This window comes from Lithobates pipiens, unplaced genomic scaffold (genome assembly GCF_037356315.1).
Source record: "Lithobates pipiens isolate NorthernLeopardFrog02 unplaced genomic scaffold, aLitPip1_a1.2 Scaffold_13, whole genome shotgun sequence".
Lineage (NCBI taxonomy): Eukaryota > Metazoa > Chordata > Amphibia > Anura > Ranidae > Lithobates > Lithobates pipiens.
Window position 1 is genome coordinate 227,141,888 of NW_027507718.1, and position 9,629 is coordinate 227,151,516.

A 9,629-nucleotide genomic window follows, 5' to 3' on the forward strand; every position below is an offset into this window, starting at 1 on the left:
ACATGCAGCAACCATATGAGCAAAAAAACGCTCACCTCCAATTTAGACCTCTTAAGTGTATTGTACAAAAAGCTTAGCCCGTGGGACATTATGAGGTGATCATAGAGGTCAAAACAAGTAAATAGAGTAAATCTAAGGATTTATTGAAATTCCAAAAACATCATCATAAATGAGCATGAGCCTAATAACATGAAGCATATAGCTTACAACCATAAACATGTTCGATACAATGCTGGAAATACAAAATGTGCAAATGCATCTGTAAACTCGATGCGTTTCGTGAGCTCTGCTCGCTTCCTCGGGAGTTGATGCTTGTGCAAGGTATCTATAAAATAAATATCAATAATATATAGCATTCAATGATGATTAAGGTTAGAAAAGAAGCAGGGGGCCTGTATAGGGAGCCCCATGATACCCATTGATGACAACGAAGAATGCGCCAACCGATTGTGAAAAGAGCGTGACCCGCAGCAGCCAACTGGAGGCCAGGTGGAAGGTGAACATGGCGAAAAAGTGGGGTGAAAAGACGTGTCCCTTGATGTGCCCCATTGGCCATATATGTCATAACAAATTTACTCCATTTGCTTGTTATGACCTCTATGATCACCTCATTTAAAGTCCCACGGGCTAAGCTTGTTGTACTATATGTAATTAGGGATGGAGGTGTGTCATATAAAGAGGCAGTATCCAGACCGCTCTCTTTTTCTCTTAACTGTATTGAGGTAAAAAAAAATGTTTTGTAGGATGCCACTTAATGGGACTTTTTAAAAACTTGATGACACATAACTTACAAGCAGTAGCATACTAAAGCAAAAGGAGGACAAAAAGTGCTCTCTATACCAACTTAAACTTTTATTATTAAAAACAGCAAAAACACACTCGCATAAAAATCAGCACTAACAGCGCTATACCAACAATGGATGTCTCACAACCAAGCAAGAAATTACATAATGTACATGGCTCCGCCTCCCTAAACACATTATGCCCCGTAGCTGGGCTTCATCAGTAAGATTCCTACTGATGAAGCCCAGCCACAGGCGTAACGTGTTCAATGTAGTGATGGCCTATCTCATCTCTTGAGGCCCTTTAAATGTCAGGACAGTACAAATACCCCCCAAATTACCCCTTTTTGAAAAGAAGACATTGAGGTATTTAATAAGAGGTATTTAGTATAAGGCAAAGTGAGCTTTTTGAAGTTATAATATTTTGGGTTTTTTCAAAAAAAAATTTTTTGCACTGTCACAGTGCAGTATAATGTTATCACATGACTGGTGTGGTGATGATGCTGACTGGTGACAGTTTGTTAACCCCTTCCTGACCGGCGCACGCCGATTTACGTCGGCAGAATAGCACAGACAGGCAAATTGGCGTACAGGTACGTCCAGTTTAAAGGCCGCCCTGTCATCGCGTGCGCGCCGCCGGTGGTGCGCTCGCGCGCCGACGGGACCCCGTGAGTCCGTTTGCGCATCCCGCGGACTCGATCGCCGCGGGCATATCCGCGATCATCTCACGGGGCGGCTGAATGAGGAGATGCTGTTGTAAACAGCATCTCCCCGTTCTGCCTAGCAACAAGTGACGCTGATCTCTGCTCCATGTGATTGGAGCAGAGATCAGTGTTCACTAAAACAAAGCCCAGCCCCCCACAGTTAGTAACGCACTCCTAGGAACACTTAACCCCTACACTGCCACCCCCTGGTTAACCCCTTCACTGCCAGTGTCATTTACACAGGAATCACTGCATTTGTATAGCAGTAATTGCTGCATAAATGACAATGGTCCCAAAAATGTGTCAAAAATGTCCGATGTGTCCGCCATAATGTCGCAGTCACAATAAAAATCGATGATCGCCGCTAGTAAAAAAAAAAATTAAGAAAAATGCCATAAGACTATCCCCTATTTTGTAAACGCTATAAATTTTGCGCAAACCAATCAATAATCGCTTATTGCGATTTTCTTTATCAAAAATATGTAGAAGAATACATATCGGCCTAAACTGTGGGAAAAAAATTGTATTTTTGTAGGATATTTATTATAGCAAAAAATAATGCGTTTTTTTTCAAAATTGTCGCTTTTTTTTATAGCGCAAAAAATAAAAAATGCAGAGGTGATCAAATACCACCAAAATAAAGCTCTATTTGTGGGGGAAAAAAGGATGCAAATTTTGATTAGGTACAACCTCGCAGGGCCGCGCAATTGTCAGTTAAATCGACGCAGTGCCAAATTGTAAAAAGTGCTCTGGTCAGGAAGGGGATAAAATTTTACGGGGAAGAAGTGGTTAAAGGAATTTTAAAGTCAGAAGGTTTATTTATCTTAATGCATTCTATGCATTAAGATAAAAAGCCTTCTGTGTGCAGCAGCCCCCCTTAAACTACCCTGAGTCACATTTAGATCCAGCGATGACAAGACCCTGACAATCACAGGCATGACTCCCAGAGGCAGAGGCATGATGGGATTTATAGTTTCACCACAGAACGAGGCCCCGACATCTGGCCCGATCCACGCCGAGGGAGCTGACATGCTCCCTCTGCGTTTCTACCGGGTATCGCGGCTCCGGCGCTGTGAGTGGCCGCAGCCACGATATCGTCACTTCATTCCGGCCGGTCGGCTACTGCAGTCAGCGGCGCATACCGAGGGGAATATCTCCTAAACCGTACAGGTTTAGGAGATATTTTTTTTACCTACAGGTAAGCCTTATTATAGGCTTTCCTGTAGGTAAAAGTTAAAAAAATGAGTATACAACCACTTTAAGGCCTCATGCACACGAGACGCAGATGAAACCTCTGTCAAAAAAAAGCTGAAACGCGCGTTTAGAAACGCGCGTTTTGCCGCGTTTGCATGTCGCGTTTAGACGCGTTTAGACGCGTTTAGGCGCGTTTGCGTTTAGACGCGTTTATAAAGATAACATCATGTAGACCCTCCCCAAGCTCTCAAAGCATTTTTTTTAACTATTTCTGCTATTTTGATCAGAGTGAGCAGCAGCAGCATAGAGAGCAGTTGTACACTTGCATTTGCCGTGTCACTTGCCACGGCACCTGCCACAAGTTGTGGATTGTCCACTTGCCACGTCACTTGCCACAAGTTGGGGATTGTCCACTTGCCACATCACCTGCCACGTCACCTGCCACAAATTGTGGATTTTCCACTTGCCACGTCACTTGCCACATCACCTGCCACGTCACTTGCCACGAGATGTGGATTGTCCACTTTCCACATCATCTGCCATGCCACCTGCCACAAGCTGTGGATTGTCCACTTGCCACGTCACCAGCCACATCACCTGCCACAAGTTGTGGATTGTCTACTTGCCGCGTCACTTGCCACATCACCTGCCACGTCACTTGCCACATCACCTGCCACAAGTTGTGGATTGTTCACTTGCCACGTCACCTGCCACGTCACCTGCCACAAGTTGTGGATTGTCCACTTGCCACGTCACTTGCCACAAGCTGTGGATTGTCCACTTGCCACATCACTTGCCACGTCACCTGCCACGTCACTTGCCACGTCACCTGCCACGTCACCTGCCACAAGTTTTGGATTGTCCACTTGCCACGTCAGCTGCCACGTCACTTGCCACATCACCTGCCACGTCACCTGCCACAAGTTGTGGATTGTCCACTTGCCACATCACCTGCCACGTCACTTGCCACGAGATGTGGATTGTCCACTTGCCATGTCACTTGCCACGTCACCTGCCACGTCACTTGCCACGTCAGCTGCCACGTCACTTGCCACAAGATGTGGATTGTCCACTTGTCACATCACCTGCCACATCACTTGCCACATCACCTGCCACAAGTTGTGGATTGTCCACTTGCCACGTCACTTGCCACAAGATGTGGATTGTCCACTTTCCACGTCACCTGCCATGCCATCTGCCACAAGTTGTGGATTGTCCACTTACCACGTCACCAGCCACATCACCTGCCACAAGTTGTGGATTGTCCACTTGCCACACCACTTTCCACGTCACCTGCCACGTCACCTGACACAAGATGTGGATTGTCCACTTGCCACGTCACCAGCCCCATCACCTGCCACAAGTTGTGGATCGTCCACTTGCCACGTCCCTTGCCACGTCCCCTGCCACGTCACCTGCCACAAGTGGATTGTCCACTTGCCACGTCACCTGACACAAGTTGTGGATTGTCCACTCGCCACGTCACTTGCCACATCCCCTGCCACAAGTGGATTGTCCACTTGCCACATCACTTGCCCCATCACCTGCCACAAGTTGTGGATTGTCCACTTGCCACGTCACCTGACACAAGTTGTGGATTGTCCACTCGCCACGTCACTTGCCACATCACCTGCCACAAGTGGATTGTCCACTTGCCACGTCACTTGCCACGTCCCCTGCCACAAGTGGATTGTCCACTTGCCACGTCACTTGCCACGTCACCTGCCACAAGTTATGGATTGTCCACTTGCCACGTCACATGCCAGTCACCTGCCACAAGTTGTTGATTTTCCACTTGCCACGTCACCTGCCAAGTCACTTGCCGCGTCACCTGCCAGGTCACTTGCCACGTCACCTGCCACAAGTTGTCTATTGTCCACTTGCCACGTCACATGCCAGTCACCTGCCACAAGTTGTTGATTTTCCACTTGCCACGTCACCTGCCAAGTCACTTGCCGCGTCACCTGCCAGGTCACTTGCCACGTCACCTGCCACAAGTTGTCTATTGTCCACTTTCCACGTCACTTGCCACTTCACCTGCCACGTCACTTGCCACAAGTTGTGGATTGTCCACTTGCCACATCACTTGCCACCTGCCATGTCACTTGCCACAAGTTGTGGATTGTCCACTTGCCACGTCACTTGCCACAAGTTGTGGATTGTCCACTTGCAATTGCAATTGTTTAAAATATTTTTCTAATGGTTTTTCATCATTTGCAATCATTTTTGAGATTTTTAATGTAAAAAAAAAGGTCACCTTTAAAAACGCATATAAACGCAAACGCGGCTAAACGCGGTTGCCGCGTTCAGCCGCGTTTAGCCGCGTTTAGCCCCGTTTTGCGTCTGAAACGCAGAAATTTTTGTCTCTGAACGCATTTTTTTGCTTCTGGAAAAACGTGATTAAACGCAACTGCATATAAACGCAAAAAAACGAGACTGTGTGCATGGACACATAGGATAACATTGAATGAGTTCAGGTGCAGTTGAAAAAACTGTCCAACTGCATCTGAACGCGCGTTTAACTGCGTCTCGTGTGCATGAGGCCTAACTCTCTTCACCTGCAAATCGAAGTTCATCCCTTTGATCTGTGAATGCAAAACACAGAAAGTTACAATTGATACAATGTTTCAATGTAACTTTCTGTGATGTGGTTGTTGATAAACATTGCCAGGCAGCTTCTTTCTTTTTAGACAGCTCCTGCTGAATTGTTGAGTACTGAGACATAACCTGTGTACACTACATGACATGTTTTTGGGCGTGTCTAGTGCGCCCAAAGTCTGCAACTGGTTAAGGATTTGTAAAAAAAACGGTTAAAAGTGAATAACTTTTGGGGTGATTTACTAAATGATCTGGAATTCTTGAATAGGTTTGGGAAATTGAGAACTTAGGCTGTGCAAAGTTTCAAGACAATTGATTGAGGTTAAGGCAAATTATGGTACGTTAACATATATATAATATATATATATATATATATATATATATATATATATATATATATATATATATATATATATATATATATATATATATATATATATATATATATATATATATATAAATATAGCTTAACGTGAATAACTTTTGGTGCAATTTACTAGACATGGGCGCCGTCAATAAATTCGCTTTGTTCTGTTCCGTTACGGTTCGTATTAAAATTAATTCGTACTTCATATTTCGTGTCCGAAATTCCGTTTAGTTTCGTACGAAATACGAATTGTCGTTAGGTTCGTTAACTTGTACAAACATTTGTTACGATGAATTTAAAGGCAAAAATATACCTCAATATGACAGTCGATGCTGATGGAAGTTTGTTTTTTATCCAAAATACGAAATTCCGTTGAAGAATTTACTATCCGAAATACGAATTTTCATTAGATGAGAAAGAGAGAGCCCCTCATAATGAGCACAGCAGAGGTAAAGCCCCAGGAGGAAGTCAGCATAGCACAGGGATGGTGGGAGCCCCTCATAATGAGCACAGCAGAGGTATAGCCCCAGAAGGAAGTAAGCACAGCACAGGGATGGTGGGAGCCCCTCATAATAAGCAGCCCCAGGAGGAAGTCAGCACAGCACAGGGATGGTGGGAGCCCCTCATAATAAGCATCCCCAGGAGGAAGTCAGCATAGCACAGGGATGGTGGGAGCCCCTCATAATGAGCACAGCAGAGGTACAGCCCCAGGAGGAAGTCAGCATAGCACAGGGATGGTGGGAGCCCCTCATAATAAGCATAATGACTGAGTTGTTGATGCGACGACAACTGAAACCCGAAATTCGTAAACAAAAGTTCGTATTGCGTACAAAATTCGGACGAATGGCAATTCGTATTTCGGATCCTCCCTAACATACAAATTTTGGGAAATTCGTACGAATTTGAGATAATCGTACGAAACGAATCGCACAAATCTACAATTTACCAAATGAGCTGAAATTTTCAGAATATGTTGTCATGGATAGTCTTCTATTGTGTGAAGTTTGGGGGAAATTGGTTAACATTTAAGGTCTTTTTTGTATGTTAAAACAAGCTTAATGTCCCTAGTTTGCCTTGTGGAACACTGAATCACATGAAACTTCTTGGATAGGTTTGGGAAGTTCAGGCTGTAGGCTGTGCAAAGTTTCAGGGCAATCAGTTGAGGTTTAGGCACTTTATTACACGTTAAGCTATATTAAGCCATTTTTACATTAAATGTTTTAGCATTGTAAAATATAGATTAACATGAATAACTTTTGGTGTGATTAACCAAATGAGCTGACATTTTCTGAATATGTTGGCATGTATAGTCTTCTATTGTGTAAAGTTTGGGGGAAATTGGTTAACATTTAAGGTCTTTTTTGTATGTTAAGCCACATTAAGCTCCCCAAAAAACAAGCTTAATGTCCCTAGTTTGCCTTGCGGAACACCAAATCGAATGAAACTTCTTGGATAGGTTTGGGAGGTTGAGATCTTAGGCTGTGCAAAGTTTCAGCAATTGATTGATGTTTAGGCATATTATGGTACATTAAGCTCTTTACATGAAATGTTTTAGCATTGTAAAATATAGCTTAATGTGAATAACATTTGATGTGATTTACCAAATGAAATAGATATTCTATAGATAGGCAACTCCTATCCTCATATTGATTAGTGGTTCCAAATTAATAATAACTACTGCAGTAGGGAACAGACACAAAAGATACTCTCAGCATCTTTCCAAATAACTGTTTTCCTTTATTATGACGCAGTTGAAGGTTTTTATACACATGATTACGTAGGTATCACATTAATATTACAATTGTACATTTATGGTTACAAGGGGTATTAAATAGGCAGGCTAATTCTAATCAGGACTCGAAAGAATACAAAATATGTACTGAAAACATTATTAGTGCCGTGTGCACAGTGAGGGTAGAGTGCAATACATATAAAATAGAATACAATTATATACAGAACTTACAAATTTCCATTACACCAAATGAGCTGACATTTTTTGAATATGTTGGCATGTATAGAGTCTTCTATTGTGTGAAGTTTGGGGAAAATTGGTTAACATTTAAGGTCTTTTTTGTACGTTAAGCTCCCCAACAAAACAAGCTTAATGTCCCTAGTTTGCCTTGTGGAACACCGAATCTCATGAAACTTCTTGGATAGGTTTAGGAAGTTGAAATCATAGGCTGTGCAAAGTTTCAGGGCAATTGATTGAGATTTAGGCACTTTATTACACGTTAAGCTACATTAAGCCATTTTCACATTAAATGTTTTAGCATTGTAAAATATAGCTTAAAGCGGTAGTAAACCCACACATTTTTTTTTTTTTTTTTTTAGCACCTGCAAAGCAAAAGGCATAATGAGCTAGTATGCACCGCATACTAGCTCATTATGAAATACTTACCTTAGAACGAGGCCCCCGACATCTGGCCCGATCCACGCCGAGGGAGCTGACATGCTCCCTCAGCGTTTCTTCTGGGTATGGCGGCTCCGGCGCTGTGAGTGGCCGGAGCCGCGATATCGTCACTTCATTCCGGCCGGTCGGCTACTGCAGTCAGCGGCGCATACCGAGGGGAATATCTCCTAAACCGTACAGGTTTAGGAGATATTTTTTGTACCTACAGGTAAGCCTTATTATAGGCTTTCCTGTAGGTAAAAGTTAAAAAATTGAGTATACAACCACTTTAACTGAATAACTTTTGATGTGATTAACCAAATGAGCTGAAACTTTCAGAATATGTTGGCATGGATAGAGTCTTCTATTGAGTAAAATTTGGGGGAAATTGGTTATAATTTAAGGTCTTTTTTGTACGTTAAGCCACATTAAGCTCCCCAAAAAACAATCATAATGTCCCTAGTTTGCCTTGTGGAACACTAAATCACATGAAACTTCTATAATAGGTTTAGGAAGTTGAGATCTTAGGCTGTGCAAAGTTTCAGGGAAATTGATTGAGGTTTGGGCACTTTATTACACGTTAAGCTACATTAAGCCATTTTCACATTAAATGTTTTAGTATGTCCCCGATATGCTCAGTGACACTTTTGTGGGGTGTGTGATCCCCCTCCCAGGTTTCCTTGGCCATGTCTAAGAGTCCCCAAGGGTGTCTCCCATAAAGCAAAACAAATGGAAAGTACCCCATAGAGGACTGGGGAACCTCCCTGATGGCAAACATCAAGTATGCAATCAGGTAGTCACAGTTTTTCCCATCCTTGTCAGCAACCCTTTTTAACATGCTCTTTAACCTCTTCCCGCTCGCCCTATAGCCGAATGACGGCTATAGAGAAGGCACTTTCGTCCGGGAGGCCGTCCCTGAACGTCCTGGTGTTTACTTCCGCAATGCGTGCCGCCGCAGGCGCACATCGGGGAAGTTCTGTGTTTGCCGTGTCCCCCGGAGACAGGCAAACACAGATCGCTGTAAACGGCCAATCACAGCGGCCGTTTACAGCGCGATCGGCGTGTCCAATGTGAGATGATCTCATATGTAAACATATGAGATCATCTCTCAGCGCCGCTCTCCCTCCTCACACAGACAGCGTGTGAGAGGGGAGAGATGAACGGCTGCAGCGGCCATAAGTGTAAAAAAAAAAAGTTAAAAAAAGTGCCATCCGCCCCAGTGCCATCCTCCCCCAGTGCCATCCACCCCAGTGCCATCCGCCCCAGTGCCACCTGCCCCCAGGGCCACCTGTTAGTGCTATCTGTCCCCAGGGCCACCTGTTAGTACTATCTGTCCCCAGTGCCACCTGTTGTCAGTGCCATTTGTCCCCAGTGCCATCTGTCATTAGTGCCACATATAAGTGCCATCTGTCATCAGTGCCACGTGTCATCAGTGCCACATATTAGTGCCATCTGTCATCAGTGCCACGTATCAGTGCCACTTGTCATCAGTGCCACCTGTCAGTGTCACGTGCCATCTGTTGTCAGTGTCACGTGTCATCAATGCCACTTATCAGTGCCATCTGTCATCAGTGTCACGCGTCATCGGTGCCACA